At 40.4% G+C, this 21,244-nt stretch overlaps 1 protein-coding gene across 1 annotated transcript in view; it reads left to right on the top strand.

Annotated features, from left to right (window-relative positions):
- sult4a1 (sulfotransferase family 4A, member 1) overlaps positions 1–7,754 on the top strand; it is a 101,515-nt gene extending 93,761 nt beyond the window's left edge. Inside the window, exon 8 of the mRNA XM_051954507.1 lies at positions 1,739–7,754. The gene's annotated coding sequence lies outside the window, so the exon portion shown is untranslated. The remainder of the gene's footprint in view (positions 1–1,738) is intronic.
- Positions 7,755–21,244: the final 13,490 nt, after the last annotated feature.

Genomic DNA, 21,244 nt, shown 5'->3' on the forward strand with positions numbered 1-21,244 from the left:
TAAATGACACACCTGAGTTAATCATGTCACTCTGGTCAAATAGTTTTCAATCTTTTATCGAGGTACCATCATTTTTGTCCAGGCCTGTTTCATTAGTTTGTTTTTTTAAATAATTATGTTAATCAACAATTCAAAAGTAATGGCTGTTTTTGATTATTTAATTTTCAATAAATTTTTATTCATTGTTACTTTTGTGAGTTTCAAGTGATTTCAGTGAGAATTGTGGGTTTTTCCTTCTTTAACTGAGGGGTACCAACAATTTTGTCCACGTGTGTACTCATACCAGGAGAAGACATGAACTGTGTCCTGGACCCAACACTTGACAGGTCGAGCCCGAGAGTTATATCACGTTCAAAAGTCTCTCAGACCCTTTCCACTTTTATGGACCAGTATGGCTATGTCGATCAATGGAGATTCTTAAATCCCTCAGCAAGAAAATACTCTCTCTTTCTCCCATGTACACTGCTCGTTCTCACGCATTGATTATTTTGTCGTGGACAGAACACTTATCCCATCTATAACTTCTATCCAGTATTCACCTATAACGGTATCAGATCACTCCACAGTGATTTTGGATATACACTTTGACCTCTAGAGAATTTAGACCATGGCGTTTAGATTGCCTTTTACTGTCAGACGCAAACTTTTGCAATTACACACGTGGACAAAATTGTTGGTACCCCTCAGTTAAAGAAGGAAAAACCCACAATTCTCACTGAAATCACTTGAAACTCACAAAAGTAACAATAAATAAAAATTTATTGAAAATTAAATAATCAAAATCAGCCATCACTTTTGAATTGTTGATTAACATAATTATTTAAAAAAACAAACTAATGAAATAGGGCTGGACAAAAATGATGGTACCCATAACTTAATATTTTGTTGCACAACCTTTTGAGGCAATCACTGCAATTAAACGATTTCTGTATTTGTCAATGAGCGTTCTGCAGCTGTCAACAGGTATTTTGGCCCACTCCTCATGAGCAAACAGCTCCAGTTGTCTCAGGTTTGATGGGTGTCTTCTCCAAATGGCATGTTTCAGCTCCTTCCACATATGTTCAATGGGATTCAGATCTGGGCTCATAGAAGGCCACTTTAGAATAGTCCAACGCTTTTCTCTCAGCCATTCTTGGGTGTTTTTGGCTGTGTGTTTTGGATCGTTGTCCTGTTGGAAGACCCATGACCTGCAACTGAGACCAAGCTTTCTGACACTAGGCAGCACATTTCTCTCCAGAATGCCTTGATAGTCTTCAGATTTCATCATACCTTGCACACTTTCAAGACACCCTGTGCCAGATGCAGCAAAACAGCCCCAAAACATTACTGAGCCTCCTCCATGTTTCACCATAGGGACAGTGTTCTTTTCTTCGTATGCTTGGTTTTTGAGTCTATGAACATAGAGTTGATGTGCCTTACCAAAAAGCTCCAGTTTGGTCTCATCTGTCCAAAGGACATTCTCCCAGAAGCTTTGTGGCTTGTCAACATGCATTTTTGCAAATTCCAGTCTGGCTTTTTTATGAGTTTTTTTCAGCAGTGGTGTCCTCCTTGGTCGTCTCCCATGAAGTCCACTTTGGCTCAAACAACGACGAATGGTGCGATCTGACACTGATGTACCTTGGCCTTGGAGTTCACCTTTAATTTCTTTGGAGGTTGCTCTGGGCTCTTTGGATACAATTCCAACGATCCGTCTCTTCAATTTGTCATCAATTTTCCTCTTGCGGCCACGTCCAGGGAGGTTGGCTACTGTCCCGTGGGTCTTGAACTTCTGAATAATATAAGCCACTGTTGTCACAGGAACTTCAAGCTGTTTAGAGATGGTCTTATAGCCTTTACCTTTAAGATGTTTGTCTATAATTTTTTTTCGGATGTCCTGGGACAATTCTCTCCTTCGCTTTCTGTTGTCCATGTTCAGTGTGGTACACACCTTTTCACCAAACAGCAGGGTGACTACTTGTCTCCCTTTAAATAGGCAGACTGACCGATTATGAGTTTGGAAACACCTGTGATGTCAATTAAATGACACACCTGAGTTAATCATGTCACTCTGGTCAAATAGTTTTCAATCTTTTATAGAGGAACCATCATTTTTGTCCAGGCCTGTTTCATTAGTTTGTTTTTTTAAATAATTATGTTAATCAACAATTCAAAAGTAATGGCTGTTTTTGATTATTTAATTTTCAATAAATTTTTATTTATTGTTACTTTTGTGAGTTTCAAGTGATTTCAGTGAGAATTGTGGGTTTTTCCTTCTTTAACTGAGGGGTACCAACAATTTTGTCCACGTGTGTATATTTCTGATTCAGTCACATTTTTCTGTGAGACAAATAAGAATGAGGACACTTCTGCATCTCTGCTTTGGGAAACACTTAAAGCAGTCATACGAGGTAATATCATTTCCTACACATCTCGTGCCAACAGACTACACAAAGCGTGCCAAAGGGAGCTAGAGGAGTCTATTGCTAACTTGGTGTTCGGATTGTGGGGTGTGGAGAACCCAGGTGCAGACATTACTGAGAGGCAACAGGGCATAATTAAAAGGATTTATTAGCAAAATCAAAACCACTACCACTACAAACCACTACAAACTGAAAGCAGGACTGGAGTGGACAAAAAACAAAACTAGACTGTGACAAACGACAAGACAAAAAAGGTACTTACATATGGAGAAACAAACGACTATAGCAAGAGTAAACTGGAGTCCAAACAATCCATTGAGTCCAAAGAGGGTAAATCCAGAAAAAGGTGAAAAGTGAAGAAGTCCAACAAACTGAGACAATCCAGAGGGGTAGGGAAAGTGGGGAGTGGAGTCTGAAGCTGCATGTCGATCCAACTATGCGCCAGCAAAGAACTGAGGGGAAGGCAGGGCTTAAATAGGAGGGAAGGGGACCAGGTGAGATGAATAGAGCTAATTGAGTGCAGCTGACAGTGATCAGTAAATGAGGTGACAGAGCCAGGGGACGAGCGACTGGGAAAGAGACAGAAGGGGAAGACAACAGACAGAGGGAGACAGAGACACACAAGCCAAAACACACACAGAAGGGCAAAAATGAGAAAAGGAAGGAAAAGTAGAGAAAAAGGGCAAAAGCAGGACCATAAGCATAACACTTGGATAACCAATATTCAACTAATCCATCACCCGACCTCTATAAGCAGAGGATTGGACTCCAAACGGAGCTTAATCTTCTGCTCTCAAGGGATGCAGAGCGCCTCCTTACTTCAATCCTGTGGGACCATGTATGAATACTGTGACAAATCTGGCCAACTTCTGGCTCACCAACTGAAAGCCAAAATGGCAGCAAGCCATATTACGCAGATACGAGACAAGTCAGGCTCACTAACCTTTGACCCAGATGAAATCAATAACATCTTTAAATCATTTTACTCCCAGCTTTACACTTCTGAATTCTCTGAGGATGAAGTTCAGTTATCTTACGTTAATAACTTAGACATGCCTAAGATTTCTACTATAGATCAACAAAAGCTTGACGCCCCCATAAACCTTGACAAAATCAAAGAAGCGATTAATTCAATGCATAGCGGTAAGTCACCAGGTCCTGACGGGTACCCAATTGAATTTTATAAAAAACTCGTAGTCCAGCTGGTCCCATTGTTGCTCGAAATGTTAATTGTTCTTACTCTCAGGGTTCACTTCCACCCACTCTCACGCAGGCTTGTATCTCTCTCATCCCCAAGAAGGACAAGGACCCATTAAACTGCGCTTCGTATCGTCCAATTTCGCATTTATCAGTTGATGTGAAAAGATCTTCGCTCGCCGATTGGAGTCTGTTATGCCTGCAATTATATCTGATGATCAGACCGGATTTATTAAGGGGAGACACTCTTTTACTAATGTATGGAGACTTCTTAGTATTATTCACACTCCATCCTCCCTTGATGAACCAGAAGTAGTTATATCTCTAGACGCCGAGAAAGCCTTTGACAGAGTTGAGTGGGCTTTCCTTTTTTCTTAGTTTGGTTTTGGAAATGGCTTAATTTCATGGATTCAGTTACTGTACTCTTCTCCATATGCCTCTGTGTGTACAAACATTCAACGCTCCAATCCTTTCCCTCTTTCTCGTGGTACGCGCCAAGGATGCCCCCTGTCGCCTCTCCTGTTTGCAATTGCCATCGAGCCACTGTCCATAGCTCTAACAGCAAACAACGGTTTTAAGGGCATCCAGAGATGGAGTGTGGAGCACAAAGTTTCGCTCTACGCTGATGACTTGCTTCTATATGTACGTGACCCAGTGTCTAGTATACATCATATCCTTTCACTCCTAGAGTCTTTTGGTTGCCTATCTGGTTATAAATTGAACATCCAAAAGAGTGAGTACTTCCCTGTTAACCAATTGGCATCTGACCCATCACTGTTTTCACTCCCTTTTAGATTCTCTGGTACAGGGTTTAAATATCTGGGTATCACAATTACTCAATCAATTAAATCATTACGGGAGCAAAACCTTACAACTCTGACAGCACTAGTCAAAGCAGATCTACAGAGATGGGGCAATCTACCAATCTCTTTACCTGGAAGAGTACAAACTGTTAAAATGAACATCTTACCTTGATATTTATATATCTTTCAATGTCTCCCCATTTTCCTGCCCAGATCCTTCTTTAGTAGCATTAACAGCATTATCTCTTCTTTCATCTGGGCAGCCAAACATGCAAGAGCCGGTAATTCACTGCTACAGAGGAATAGGTCATGTGGTGGGCTTGGCTTACCCAACCTTTTAGGATACTACTGGGCCACCAACACATACAAAATTATGCTTTGGTGCACCTCACCCCAGGGCAAGTGGTATCAGCTCGAAGTTGACTAATGTTCCTCATCCTCATTGCAAGCCCTGGTATGCAGCTCTTTGCCCTTGATCCCCTCTCACTTTTCATCAAACCCCACTGTTACTGCCACTCTGAAAATTTGGGCTCAGACCAGACGCCACTATGGGTGGCTGTCTCTACCACAAGTGACTCCTATTTGCAACAATCATCTGTTTCCACCTGGTAGAACTGACCCTAGATTTACATACTTAAAATGTAAGGGAATTCAGCACCTTGGTAACTTGTTCTTAGACAAACAATTTGCCAGCTTTGACCAATTAGGTGATGCTTTTGGATTAAATAAATCTGACTTTTTTAGGTACTTTCAACTGTGGGACTTTGCTAGAACTCATTCCCCTCAGTTTCCCCAAATCTCCCCATCTAGTGGCATAGATTTTATTACTTGAGGCTCGCAACTTGCCCAAGGGCCGTATCTCCTACTATTATACTCTCGTCGATGGCAGGCAAATCTGCAGTCGACAGGATTAAAGCCAAATGGCAGGAAGAACTACAGATTATCTTTTCGGACATTTTCTGGAATGAAGCTCTGAGAGGAGTCAATTCATCCTCCAGCTGCGCTAGACTCAGTCTTATACCATTTAAGGTACTCCATAGGCTCCACTATAGTAAGGCTAAACTTTCTAGACTCTATCCAAGCAGACTGGAGGATAGATGCGATATGTGTGCACAAACCCCCTGTAACCTGACTCATGTTCTGGTCCTGCCCCAAACTGACTGACTTCTGGAAATCTTTTTTTGATGCCATCTCCGAAATCTTAAGTATAGCTGTACCCCCCTGCCCTCATATAGCAATATTTGGTAAATCTCCGGATGAACTTTCCACAACAAAAGTACAAAATACTGTTACTGCTTTCACATCTTTGATTGCACGTCGAAGAATTATTTTTCTTTGGAAGGCCCCGCTGCCCCGTTCATTTAAACTTTGGCTACAGGATGTCATGTACTTCCTCAAACTAGAGAAAATTCTCACTGAGAGGCTCTTCAGATAAATTCTATTCAACTTGGAGACCATTAATTGACTATGCCAATCGGCTCCCCGCGACACGCTTCTCCGAGGGCGACGCATGAAGTTACCTTTCTATTGTGTTTGCGTAGTGAGAGAGCCCCCTTGCTGCCCGTTCGCCACACGGCCCCATTGAGTTCTCCTGTGCCAGCAACTGACACTGACAAAGATGGGCATTGGCTTACCACCGATGTCAAGATCCTAGTCCACATAGGGCTTCCTGAGTGCTAGCAGCAGTTGTTAAAACTTTTAACGTTTCTCTCTACTTCCTGTCTAATTAGTATGGGTACGTGTGTGCAGGAGCGCTCGTGCGCATGCGTGTATATTTACATATACATAGGTATATGTGTGTAGGTATACGTGTACACATGTATCGTTTTTTTTTATTTATATTTATTCTAATTTGTTACATATTCAATCCCTTTTTAAATTCATTTACTTGTGTATACCCTAACCTTGTTTTTTTAACTTCTATTTTATAAAAAACAATTTTTGATTACTTTAAAATATTATCCATTTTAATTAATTAATTTAAACTCATTTTCTCTTCAATTAACCTATATTTCCTTTTTTATACGAATGTTTAGTTTTATTCCTTCAATTTTTCATTTATTTGTATAATTTTTCTTTTACCTATCTATCTTACCCATTTAACCAGTACTGTTTATTATCATTTAGTATTTATTTTCTTAGTAATATATGTGTAATATGTGTATATGCTAAAGGAGTAGGAGTAGGAGTATATAGCTTGGTTTATAGTTCTTTTATTGTTTTAGTTAAGAAAGAAGAGAAGGATTGTGTTCAGGGAGGTGCGGGATGGAGGGGAGGGGTGGGGTGGGGAAGGAAGAAAATGTTACATTTGATGATTGTTCTCTTGTACTATATGTTTTTGGAATCAATAAAAAAGAATCATAAAAAAGCACTAGATAGGATTCACTTTCTTCAAAAAAAGTGAAATATAAGTCATAAATATTCTGTCTTCCCTGCTGGAGGCAGTAATGTGAGTAATAAAAAGTTGTGGGATGTGATGGTAGGCTGCTGGGAGCCTGGAAGTGGAATTGTTGCTAGTGACTTGTGCTGCAGGAGGCGCTTAAATCCTTCCTTTCTGTCATTTTCTGATTGGCAAGCTACAATAGCTCGGGAAGTCAAAAGACTTTGATCAAGTAATATTTTTTTGTAGATTTTTCAATCCTTTTTTGTTGAGGTCCATGGTGTGTTAGTTTCCCACTGACTTTTCCATCATGATTTCTTACTTTGAATGGTATCATTGTAGAGCTTCTCTGTTCTCTGTGATATTAAAAGGTAAAAAAAGTTGATTTGACTTGGTAAACTTGAGCATTGGTGCACTTTTTTTCAAGGCCTGTGTGAACTATGCTCCATTCCACTCGTGATCTATGAACAGTGATGTTTCTCTCTCTTTCTGTCTTTTCTCAGAAGTGTTTTGTTTGCATTAGAGGAGTGAGCAGAGTATTAACAAAGTATAACCAGCATTAACTGTTCAGCTACATACTGTAGTGTCACGACAGCACCACCATGCGAAGTCACACTATTAACGTGAGGCGTCACTGACAAACAATCCTGCACCTCGTCCTCCTCTGTTGCTGCAGTAGTTTCCAGTCCAGCAGATTGGTCCCTACGCTCTATCAGACACTTGTGAATGTCTTTATTGTGTGGATGTAAACAGCAACCTCACTCTTCATACCATCTCTTTTACAGCTTCTTTCTTTTCATCGTTCTCTCTTCTCTCTGCCACTCTGTTTATAGCTGTTGGCAAGGCTTCAGCCAGCCCATCTCCACTTTTATGGTTTGTTTGGGTTTTTATACATGCCTGCCTGTGTTTCCTGGCCATTGTATTTGACATGCTATGCTTGTTGGTTTATTAATAAAGTTTTGTCTTCAGGCAATACCTGATGGATGGGATCTCTTTCTTTAAGTGCCTCAGTGTCAAAAAAGTGTTTAGCATGCTCAAAGTGTTGCCATCTGGAGGAATGGAAAACGGGGATCAATGGAATTTAATTCGTTGCTGCCATGAAAAAGAGGCTGGAAACGTAAATGACTGTTTAATGACAATTTTAGACTATTTTAGGCCCCTTGATTCTTTATGCGGGATGAAATAAAACAATCTTCCTCACATGCTATTACCAATAGTTTGAGTTGTGTAATGCTGTAAACGTGGCATGACTGACTGCTTTTTTGAGGGCCACTGTTACACCATGTTTTAATATTTACTGCAAACTCATCATTACGTGTGGCCACAGTGGCAGATGTGCGTCATTTACATAGTTCTGAAAATAAAAACAGCAGTGTAGCCATGGAGATATGCTCAGACCCTGCAATCAAAAATCAACATTGTAAGAAAATCTTGTAGCATTTTTGCCTTTTCAAACAAAATCTCATAGTATTCCTGTGACATTCTCCATGTCCCGTACAATCTATCCACTTAAGAGGTGAAGTGGATAGATTTTTTTTTCTATTTAAATTGTTTTCAAGCAGTAGAAGGAGTAGGTAGTACTAGAAGGGGTTCTACACAGGTTCTCAGGTTGGTTCTCATGTTTAGAAAACTCACAAAGATTTGGGCTGCCCCTAAACTGAGCCATAAGTTTCTGCAGTGAAAAACAGCCCATACATTTACATCACAGAGCGAGCCATTTGTAGTTCTACAGGTGTCTTATTTTTCCAACCATGTCAATAAAAAGGCAGCCTGACAAAAATCTGGCAGCCCTCCTGGCAACTGCAATGTAAAAATCTTTTAATTCATCATTCAAGGGACAACATGCATTCTCATTCACAGCCTCCAACAAGTCCTGGAGCGTCTTATGAAGAATCGCCTGTTCATCAAGGCTGGGAAATGTGAATTCCATGCCACCACTATGTCCTTTGTGGGCTATATTATCCCCAAGGGAGAGTTTCAAATGGATCCTGCAAAGTCTGGAAACCTGCCTGTGGATGCCCAAAATGTAATGTACAACACTTATTCAGAATTACTTTTCTGGAATTAAATCCATACTCTTATAGGGTGTTTACTGATTGTTATACATTTCAGATGAATACAGGCACCTTCTGTTTCTTCGTAGCCATGGTGATGGTTGGTGCATTTTAGCTTGACAATGGTGGGTGGAGGCAACAAAACAGCCTGACTAAAATACAGTATGGTCTGCTCAAAAACATCAACCACACACACACACAGAGAGAGAGAGAGAGAGAGAGATCAGGTTCATGGTTAACTAGCAACCACAGTCTTCCAGTGTCGTTTATCACCCTCCTGTCCTCTTTCGCCCTCCTCCCTCTGTCTTTCTATCACACACACCACTTTTACCCAGTATGGCCCAGCTGCAGCCTCTTCACCCTAGACTGGGAGAGCTGGTCAAGGGCTCAGAGCCCTACATCACTCCCTCCACTACCCTCTCCTCCACAGGACGGGAACAGACAGAAGGAGGACGTGGATCCTCAAAAACAGAGGTGGGGGATTTTTTTTAACACCTTCTGCTGCACTTTCCCACAACTTAATTTCATAGTGAACTTTTACTGTACATGTTACTATAGAGACATAATCAGTCTTGATTTATGTCAAATCAATCTTTTGCTAAATGTTACCCTTAAGGTCCTTCATTAATTGATGAACATTCCCTATCATCTTCTTTTGGTTCCTGTTATACAGTTAGAAGTGGCTCTATTAGTGGTTTATAAATAATTTACTAATGCAATATAGATTAGTAACAAGCCCATAATTAATGGGTGATTACATTATTGAATATGCCTTTAGCTTTAATTCATCATTATTATTGTATGATAAAAACACAAAAAAGTTGATATAAAAATACTTTTTTTTTAGATATTTTTGGCCACTATCCTTTTCACTCGCCTGTTCTCAGATGGTTCAGCTAAAACTAATAGACTCTCTATATACGCCCTGAAAATTAACATGCTGTTGTGCCTTCATCAAGGCAGCAAATCCAGGTATTCTGATAATTTTGGTCCCTTTAGTAGAATTCCAGATGTTTGGTCCTGAAATAATAGCTGTCAAAGTCATTGTATTCCATTAACCCTTAGATGCACAAGTGGCTCAAAAATGACCTGGTCAGGTCATTTTCTTGCAATATCTTTGTATGAATTTTTTTTATCATTTCATTTTCCACCTCTTCCTGAAAAAAATATGTTTTTGATATCATTCCATTTAATTTTTTTAGGTTACCTTTTATACTTTTAAAGAAATTGTGATATTAGTGTAACCTGCATAGAAATGCACGGCCTCACATTGGGTTTGTTTATCTTCTGCGCAGCTCTTCTGAGCAGACGTTGCTGCAGCGTGCGCAGAGAGACCGAGGAGAGAGGAGTAACGGAAGCTAGGCACCAGAGAAATAAGAGTGGAATGGGATTTTATGAGTTCAATCGAATGCCGCAAGGAATAACCAATGCACCCAGCACCTTTCACAGGTTAATGGAGAGGTGTATGGGAGACATTAACCTCAAAGAAGTCCTGGTCTTCCTTGATGATCTAATTGTATTCTCTGACTCCCTCGAAGAGCATGAAAAAAGGTTGCAGCATGTTCTCCAACACTTAAGGGAGAACGGTCTAAAGTTGTCCCACAAGAAATGCAGGTTCTTTCAGACATCTGTACGATACTTGGGCCATATCGTCTCAAGAGACGGAGTTAAGACTGACCCTGAAAAGATCTCAGCCATAAAGCCATGGCCAGAACCACAGACTCTGAAGCAGCTGAAGTCTTTCTTAGGCTTCGCCGGCTATTGTCGCCGTTTTGTAAAGGATTACTCTAAGATCACAAAGCCGTTGAATGACCTCACAGGGGGCTACCCACCAATCAGGAAAGTCCAAAAGAGAGTCAACTGTACAGGCAGCTATTTAAATCCCAAAGAACCTTTTGCAGAGAGGTGGACACCTGCCTGTCAAAAGACTTTTGAGTGCATAAAAGAGAAGCTGATATCATCTCCAGTATTGGGCTTTGCCAATCAGAAGCTTCCATATGTTCTCCATACTGACGCAACCTCAAGCGGCTTGGGAGCTGCTTTATATCAGGAGCAGGATGGTAAAATGCAAGTGATCGCATACGCCAGTAGGAGACTTACACCAAGTGAGACGAGGTATCCAGCCCACAAGCTGGAGTTCCTTGCATTGAAGTGGTCAATAGTTGAGAAATTCCATGACTACCTGTACAGCAACACATTCACAGTAGTCACAGACAATAACCCACTCACATACATACTCACATATGCCAAGCTGGATGCAGCCAGCTATCAATAGTTAGCAGCCCTTTCTACCTTTGATTTCTGCATCAAATACTGGGCTGGGAAAGCTAACCAAGATGCAGATGGCTTGTCACGGCGGCCACACAACAAGTTAGCCGCAGACAGTGTTTCGCTGGAGGAGGAAGAGCGTATCAAACAGCTTACTTCATGCCTTCTCTCAGCATCCCAAGATCATCTCGGGTTGAGTTCAGACACAGTTTCAGCTCTATGTCACCGCCATCTTCTTGATGAGACAGATAACCGCTTACCTTCCATCAAACTGGTTGAGTCTCTTGCCACACATGCTGACGCTGTACCAGATGTATATGTGGAAGAGGAGTTGTCAGGGCAAGTAACAGTACCACTCTTTTCTGATGAGGAACTCAAAAAATATCAGGAAGCAGATCCAAACATAAGCCATGTGATTCAGTTGCTGGAAGCTGGGGCTAATGCCCCTCATGTAACGATATGAAAATTTGACATCACGATAATTGTGATCAAAATTATCACGGTTATCGATATTGTCACGGTATTGTGAAATATGTTCAAAATGTTTAAAAAGTACTCATAGGCACACTTAAATCAATGAACAACGTTTTTATTTTAGAAAAAACAATCAAAATATGAACTTAAACCTTAAATAACATATTAATAAGCTACAAAAATTAAAGAGGGGACCTTAAAAGAGGCAGGAGGTAATCCGTTTGCTTGAAAGCAACATTAGGAATAAAGTACAACAAAAAAGTAAGGTGCCACTGCCTCATAAACATTAACAAATAAATAAACTTACATTCTTTATATTGTGCAAATTGTATGAATCTTCACATTCAGTGCTTGGAAAGATCTAGTCTTACAAATATAATATAATACAATAACACTACTATATAAAACACAGTAAAGTGGATGCAAGAACAATACAGCCACATGTAAACAAATGTGTAGTGCAGATGGTGGTTAAAATAACATAAAATATGTAAACAAATCAAATGAGCCACACTGATTGTCTGTAGTCCCCACCATAAGGTGTTGCTTGCTGCTGACTTTGATCACTAGTTGAGATTGAAATGTAAAAATGTCAGCATATTTACTTTGTCTGGCTTGAGAAGTGATCTTTGAGGGGAGACAATGTGCCCGCTGGCACTGAATACCCTCTCAGATGGCACGCTGGTTGCTGGGATGCACAAAAGCTTCCTGGAAACCCTGGCAAGATGAGGCAGCTCTGATGCATGCCACCTCCACTACACAAGTGGATCCTCCTCTGCTGGAATGGATGGCAGAGACAAGCAGTGCTTTATCTCTTCCTTCACTCGCTCTGCAGTGGTCATAAACTGACCCTCCTCCCTTCTCTGGTTCCTTGCTGAGGAAATCTTTCTCAACAATCCAGCCAGGCCTTTCTCCTCTGATGCTGGAGGTGTTAGTGCGGTGGAGGTGCTGCTGGTGCTTTGTGGTTCTTCCCTGATCTCTACAGGTGCCAGTTTCAAGGCTTCCTTGTGTACACAGCTCTCAACAGTTGCAGCCTCAGGATTAATTGAAAAGCTGCTTTTGAAGCAGGGGTCAATGAAACACGCCATGCCCATCACTCCCTTTGCCTTCTCTGTGTATCGGTTGTTAAGATCTTCTCTCATCACTCGTTTCATTTCTTTGGTCAAAGCTGAATCCTCACCTTTTTCGACCAGAACATCATAGGTGATGTGGTCCAGAAGAGGTTTCAAGGCTGACAGTGTCGCACGTGTCTCTGAGGCAAGTGTGTCAGTCAGTTTGCTCAGGGGCTCAAGCAGCTGGCAGAGTTGCTCCATGACACTAATGTCTGCATCCTTGGGCATTAAATGATACGTTCCCTTTTCAGCAGCCAATGTGGCACAGACTGGCTGCTGTTCGCTGAGGAAACGCTCAGCCATCTTGTGTGTAGATCCCCATCTTGTCACCACATCATGGATGAGAGCCTTCTGTGGAATGTTGAGGGTGTTTTGCTTTTCTTTCAGTGCTCTCTTTCTCTTCCAGCTCCGTGAAAAGGCTTGGATGAGATGACGGCAGGCCCTGACTGCTGTGTCCACCCTCTGGATTTTCAGAGCCTTTGAGATAGCCAGGTTTAAGTTGTGCCCAAAGCACCCAAGCCACAGATCTGTGAACTCTTCAAAAGCCTTCACCATGTTGGTTGCATTGTCTGTTGTAACGCAGCAGAGGTCTTGCTTCTTGATCCTCCACTCCTCCAGCATGTTCTTGAAAAACTCTGTGATGTTTTGAGATGTGTGATCCTCTGGAAAGAACTGGGTTTCCAGGCAGTGTGATGACAGCTTCCAGTCTGGGCTGAGGTAGTGTATGGTGAAGCTTATGTAGGGTTGCCCTGCCCCACTTTCACTGGTCCAGATGTCTGTGGTTGCAGCGTAGTATGTTCCCTGAGTTACACTTTTTGCAACCTCAGCTTTGAGGTCATTATACATCTTTGGGATTTCAGTCTTGCAAAAATGATTTCATGAAGGAACTTTATAGTGAGGCACAGCAACCTTCATCAGCTTCAAAAATCCAGGCCTCTCAACAGTTTGAAATGGCATCATGTCTTTTGCAATAAAATATGAGATAGCTGCTGTGAGGTCTTTGACATGTTTCGATGTCGGTGCATAAGCAGCCTTCCTTTCAAACGCCTGGGTTATTGTTTGTGCCACTGTGACCGAAGAAGTAGAAGCTGTTGGAGGATTTGTCCTGGTTCTGTCCACTACACGCCCTCTCTGTAAATAAGTGGAAAGCAAATTTATAATGGTTATTATTAAATAATTATTATTATTCATCATCACACACGCGCACGCACGCACACACACATGCACCCCCCTCCCCCAACCACCCACACACACCCACACACAACATGTAACGCTGTTTTCTGAACATTAACCGGCCGTTGATTCTATGTCGGACTTTCTGTCGGCAACAACGGTGCATTTAGCTTTAGCCACGGAGCTAGTATTGTGCCGGAGCAGAAACGAGACGATTCTATGTCGGACTTTCTGTCGGCAAAAACGGTGCATTTAGTTTTAGCCACGGAGCTAGTATTGTGCCGGAGCAGAAACGAGACGAACACGCACAGTTTTCACGGTTCCCTAAGCCCCACATGCATTCATTTCAAGTTAACTTACCTTTAACTCGCTGCACAGTTGCGGGTGGTGGTCCCATAGATGAGCCATCATGTTGGACGTGTTTCCACCCTTTGCCGATATTTTTTTGTGGCATTTTCGGCAGACTGGGCTGCTTTCTTCCACCAGTCTCCCTTGCGCGTCTTTATAAAATCCGAAGTACGCCCAGACCAGTGGCGTCACTAGGCCTATTTTAGGCCTATTTAGGCCTAAAATATTCATAAGCCCCCCTAAATAATTTTATGTTCATTTATTTTTTTAAAAAGTTGTTTTTGTTTTTTTACAAAAAAGTGCCAAAAAGTTCCATATATTGTGACCAGAATATGAGTTTAAATACATAATCACATAACCAGTCATTTTAACTTAGATACGATCATAAATCTTAGTTTCTCTTCACTTCATAGAGGAAGGTAGAGAGTCTGAGTCGGTGCGTCGTTATTGCAGTCCATTCCACTTGTTCATATGGAGCACGCCCACATCACTGAAATCCAGTCCACGTTTTCCCTGCAACCTAGGCTGCTGGTACCTCCAGCATGTGTTTATAGGGAACAGAACTGACGAGGCAGCATTAGGAGAAGAACGTGAACAAGAATGGATATGCGAAATGTTTTCAGGAGAGTAAGTATTCATTACTGCTGATAGTATCACTAAGTTAGCTCCAGCCCCCCAGCTAACAGCAGAAAGTCCCATGTAATTAATGAACCAAATGCTCCCTGTTTGACAAATAAAAACCTGGCTTGTTCACTCTGTAGGAGAGAGCCCCCTGTAAAGGAGGCAGTGTGAGACGCTGCTGTATCTCTGTGCACGTCTTACCTTTGTTGTTCTGCGGTCAAAAGTGACATTTCAGCTCTAAAAGAAGCTGCTACTTAGCTAGCTAGTTAGTCTGAAATGCACTGTGAAGGTTCTGGTTGTTCATAGAGTTGGGTGTGCACTCTTTTTTTTTTTTACCATATACTATCTTTGGGGTGACTTCCTTCTGGAGCATGAGCTCCAGCAACAGATACACACAGTGAAACAGGAGCTGAGCTCATTCACGTATGATTATGTGAATAATAATAACAATAATAGTAATAATAATCACTCCACTACCCCTATTGACCTGTAGGAGTCAGGGCAGAGGAGCAGAGAGAGTGAGAGGGGAGAAACCTCTACTGGAAACGTGAGTCTAAAGGATTTTACAGGAGAGAGTCATTTGTGATGCAGACAGTCTTGGAGTTTTATGGAACTTGACATGAATATGAAATATGAAACATTTCAGTCCAGGTGCATCATATAAGACTTATTTAACTTGAGCTTTTATTTATTAGAGTAATGATTGGAAAGTGGAGATAGCCAAGAGAGATATATATAAGCCAAATATATGACATAAATAAATAAATAATTTTGCTAAGTTTTGGACCTAATATGACTCTGTTTTCACTGGTTGGACTAAAGAAGACTAAGACCAGGAGCACTGTGGCTCTAGAGGGAACACTCTCCTCTATTATGACTATTAAAATGGCTGGTTTGGAGCCATGCAAGAAATGGGAACCCACCCCAGAGATCATCAAGGCTTCAAAAAAAGCCACCAGGGAGTACAACATGGCTCACAAAAATTCATTTTTCCCTGTTCCTGTTTACAATTGTGCCATTTATTCTGAGTTGACAGTCTTTATTATTTATTTTTGGGCCTCGTTAATAAGTTATTAATTCATTTAGTCCTGGGTTTAGTCCATGATACCCTGCTCCTGTGATATCCAGTCAGACCTGGTTTAGTCCTGATTTTAGTCCATGTCACCCTGCTCCTGTGAGACAGAGTTTAGTGTGTGATTGTAATTCTGTTCAGTGAATAGATAATTTAAGTTATAAAGATGTTTTGCTTTTGCTTAAGCACTTTTTATTGTTTAGTTGGCTGATGTGGTCAAATTGAAGCTGTTGTGCATTAGAATCCTCCAAGACAAATGTTACAAGTGGTTGCTGGAGTTATTTCAGTTATGCACATATTTATGGAAAATGCTGAAATGTGTTGTGCACATCCAGCCACAGACCTTTCATCCATATTTTACATGAAGAACCATTTTCAATACTGCCTGCCATTGCAGGGTTTTTTTTGCCTTTTTTTTCAGTTCAACATTGTTTTTTTATTATCCCTCTATAATAAGATTTTAACAAAATGCTCATAAAATATACCAGAATGCAGGAAATAGGATCAGTAATTTTCAAAATTTTCTGGGGGAGGACCCCCAGACCCCCCATCAATTCAGTTCGATTCAATTTTATTTATATAGTGTCAATTACAGTCAAATCGTCTCAAGACGCTTTACAGAACCCATATGCCTGACCCCCAGAGCAAGCCCAAAGGCGACAGTGGCATGGAAAACACCCTTTTAACAGGGAAGAAACCTCGAGCAGAACCCGGCTCTATATAGGGGGACCCATCAGCCTGCTGGCCGGGCAGGTTCAGCATCCTGCACAAACCAAATCTCACTCTGAGGTCTGGTCACAACGTGGCAGCTCTGAGTTATTGTGTTGTGAGCAAAAGTCGTGGCCACTGTGGTGTAAAAACATTTACACAGTAAAGTATCTCTGAATAAATCTAAATCTTAATGTGGGAAAGCAATTTCTCAGTTTTTGTTAGCTGTAAAATTAAATGTTCACTCACATCCTGTGCATCTCCTGGGGGCTAAGCCCCCCTGTCCTTAAAACCTAGTGACGCCTCTGGCCCAGACTTCAGAGTTAGTACGTTTGGACGGTGGAAAAATCTCCAGTTGGCCGGTATTGCTGCCCTCCGCCATATTTACAAGTTGTTTACTGTGCAGTACGCATGCGCGCGGGGCGCATGTGTCCGATTGGCTGCTGCACTTCTCAACAGTAGTAGGCTTATTCCTGAGATTTTCCGGATTGTGGCAATCAAACACAGTTTAACAGTAATTAAAATTTGAAACGGTAGTACTAACAGTCAGACATTTTACCGCGGTTTATCATTTTAACCGGTAATCGTTACGTCCCTAAATCCACGAATAGGTCGTTTTCGAGAAAATGCACCTCGCGATGTGCGTCCAATATTCCCTATATTTCTCATCATATTTTTATTTACAAATACAATATTTTTGTACTGAAAATGGATGGAATTGACTGTACCTTATAGGGCTACAATTACTCAAGTCAAGAGAAATGGTTTATTTCATGTTATATATGATGTTAAGAAATGTGTGAATGTAATTTTTGAGTGAAATACTCTTAAAAATGCACTGAAAGGCCTTAAAAACAGTAGGGTTAAAAACCGTAAAAAAAAAAAAAGTAAGAACCTGAATTTTAGAATTTGATGAGATCTCATTCGTTCAATTTGATATGGAATAGAAGCCTTTTTGTGATGATTTACTGATTGCTCTGTACTGCATGTACAGACTTTTTTTTTTGTTGCTTGGATTAGAGACTTAGATAAAGTTTGTGCAGAAAGTTTGATGGCAAGCCAGACCCAGCGAGGACTACTTCAGATGGACGTCTGAGGCGGTGTAGCCAGCTGTTTCAATCGTCATGGAAGGATCAACATCTCTTGTTCTCACAGGATTTTCAGATAAGAACCAATCACATGAACACACATCTATCCTACCTGGGTAGTAGAGAGAAAGAAAAAAATTAAAGAGTGACACAAGGAAGGACAAACCAAAGGTCTCAGAGAGAGACACTCAGGACACTATGCATTTTATTTTGCTACTTTTTTTTTTATGTAAAGAGACTTTTTTTTTTTAAATTTGGGGTTTTTTCTAAACTTTATATTGTACCGTTTTAACCATTGTTGTTTGTGTGTTAAACTGCAAACAAAAAAAACAAACAAAAAAAACCCTACCAGCTGTTATAAATTGCAACTATTTCAGTTCATAACCAACTCCTCCAGAACCTAGTTGACCACCTAGCTTTGCAATTGGCCCACCTCTAAGCAAGTGCTACGACTACCCAAAGCTCCATCACTGATAAAGTCATACAAGAGGAAAAGAGTTGAAAAATATCAGCAAAATGGATGCTGATGTTCTTCTATTGCTGTTCTGCGCAAGATTCTTTTTCAATGATCAAAATCTGTTATAAAGTGAGAAATAAACATATTTCAAACAAAGTCATTCTTGTGTGGACAAAAATAGAATATAAGAAAGATATAGAATACAGGTTGTAGAAACATAAATTAGCTGCTAGTTTTAGTTCTACAAGATCAGCAGAAGGAAGCAAGTGGTTGTTTTCTCTAAATCTCATACAGACACCAGTGTTCTATGGATTTAGAATGGAATCAAATCAACCAAATTCGAGCCAATTTGTTCTTAAAGAAAATATGAGAACTTTTACACACGACACATTATATATATATATATAGTGTTATGGGGGACAATCTCAAGTACAGGCACAGAACTGGCAGACACAAGGAAAACAGGGAATACTGGTTGTATTTTACTAAAAACAAAGCAGATGCAAATTTGGAAAAACTGAGCAGTGAGGAAGAACAAAACTAACTGGCTATCCAACAATCGAAACTCAATCTGAAACTTTATCAGAACAGAAATGTTGAAAAGACATCAAAGGGGCATTACAGACACAAGCAGGGGTAAAAAGACAAGAGAAAGGACTGAACTGAGGCAAACTCAACCAACTAAAACTGAGAAGTAATCACTAAACTTACAAAATCTAAAGATAAACTTAGCAGGACGAGAACAATAGAAAACCAGTCTGAATATAATAAGACACACTAACTAAACAGGGAATACTCACAAAGGGGGAACAAAAACTGACTAGGAAGCAGGGCCACGGAGTCCAGAAACAGAATGAAAGCTGGGATGGAGCTGGGTTGCAGACGAGCTGATAGAGGCCAGAATCCAGGGAGAATATTGAGTTGAAGTGAGGGGAAGAGAATCCAAAAGAGATCAACAGAGTCCATGGCTGGGTGTGAATCTTTGAAGGCACATGGGTCCAGCAAGGAGTGAATGCAAGCACAGGGCTTAAGTAGCTGGAGGTGAGGTGGAAAACAGGTGAGTTGAGTTCAGCTGATGACTGCAGCTGACCTCACTGCAGTAATCAGCAGGTAGAGTGCAGGGAGAGAGAGAGACATGAGGGAGAGGTGACAGACAGATCAAAACAGAAACAGACCAGGAACCAAGGGAGAAAGGAGGAAGAAGGGGGAAGAAGGGAAGGGGCTGGAGCAGGATCCTAACATACATGGAATCACTTTAGATATTTTTTAAGATTTTTTATTAATTTTTTTAAATATTTACAATTTTTAGAATTTTTTTTTTCAGTATTATATTTATTTATTCCTTCACAGCAAAATGTTGCAAGTTACAGAAAAGCAGTATCACAAAATTAGAACAAATATATGCAACCAGTGCGGTATCTTCTAAGTAATACAATAAGGAAGGAAACATTTTCTTACTTTTCATCCCAAAACCCGGAACCCCCAACCCCACGGCCAGTCATAATGGAACAATCATAAAGAAAAGAAAAGAAAAAGAAAGGCACCCAAAATATTATCTCTAGTCGAAGTTAGGATTCTTTACAATTAGATAGAAGCGGTTCCCAAATCTCTTCAAAAATATCAATTTGTCCATTTATTTTATATATTAGACGTTCGTATGAGGCAGTCTCTGAATATGCGCTGAGCCATTCCGAAAAAGTAGGATCATTTTGTCCTTTCCAATGTCTTAGAATCACCCTTTTGGCTGTGGTCAGGGCAGTCTTCAGCCAGAGAACCTTTTTTTCCTCTTAAACCAGTCGAAGAGTCCAAGTTATTCAAAAGACAAAGCTGAGGGGTCAAGACAATTTTTGTTTTCAAACAATAGCATAACTTCTCCATTACTTTGTTCCAATAACCTGACAGTTTTGGACTAGTGAGAAACATATGGATCATATCACCTGGGTCAGAATGACATCTCCAACACATATTGGATAAACTGATTTTTGCCTTATGAAGCCTTACCGGTGTCCAGTACAGTCGATTAAGTATTTTAAATTGGATAAGCTTGAGACATGTGTCCGACCAGAGTGTCCCATTCGCCCTCAGCAAAGCTAATCTGCAGGTCTCTTTCCCAGACAGTTTTTAAACTCTTGTTAACCACACTGTTATCCTCAATAAGATATTTGTAGATATTGCTTACAAGGTGTGGAAGACTACTGAGTTTTTGAAATTTGGATTGTATTAATGATTTGAGAGGGATATTTGTAAGAGGTTGTTCAAGTTTTATTAAACAGTCTCTTAATTGAAGGTATCGCCAAAGTTCTTTGTTGCAAAGACTATATGTTAATTGAAGGTCCTGAAATGTGCGAACTGTGTTATTTTGAACAACATGCCCAATTTTGGTGATCCCTTTTTTAAACCATTTTTCCCAAAATATAGTCTTCCCCCTATTTTAACCTTAGGGTTTTTCCAAACAGATGCCGAGCCAATGAGAAATGGACAAGATTTTTTGGATCTATGAATTTGCATCCATACTTTTCGTGTGGGCATAATAATTGGGTTAGATTTAATGATGCTATTTAGATCTTGAGATAAATAAGCCGATGCTTTAAATGGAGCATTCATTTCATCCTCCAATTCAGTCCATATTGGTTTATTATCATTGGTTGATATAAGTGTTTCTATCTGGGCACCCGTAAAAGCATCATGATACAATTGTAAGTTTGGCAAATACAATCCCCCATGCCGGGTGCTAACTTAAGCTTTTTAAGAGTCATTCTGGGTCTCTTTCCTGCCCATAAAAAACGATTTATTAATGTATCTAATGTTTTGAGAATAGATTGTGGAACTGTAAGAGGGAGTAAGCTGAAAAGGTAATTTAATTTCGGTGTAATAACCATTTTAATTGCTTGCACTCGACCCCATATAGAAATCTGGAGTTTGTCCCACCCCTTTAAAAGAAGATCAATCTTTTGTACCACAGGTTCGAAGTTATCTACAACAATATTCTCCAAACCTGGGTTTAAGAGAATTCCCAAATATTTAAGGTTTTTTGGAACCCATTTGATTTTCCAATTGTCAAAATGACTCTGAAAACACAACTTAGACAAT

The sequence above is a fragment of the Acanthochromis polyacanthus genome, chromosome 1 (genome assembly GCF_021347895.1).
Source record: "Acanthochromis polyacanthus isolate Apoly-LR-REF ecotype Palm Island chromosome 1, KAUST_Apoly_ChrSc, whole genome shotgun sequence".
Classification (NCBI taxonomy): Eukaryota; Metazoa; Chordata; class Actinopteri; family Pomacentridae; genus Acanthochromis; species Acanthochromis polyacanthus.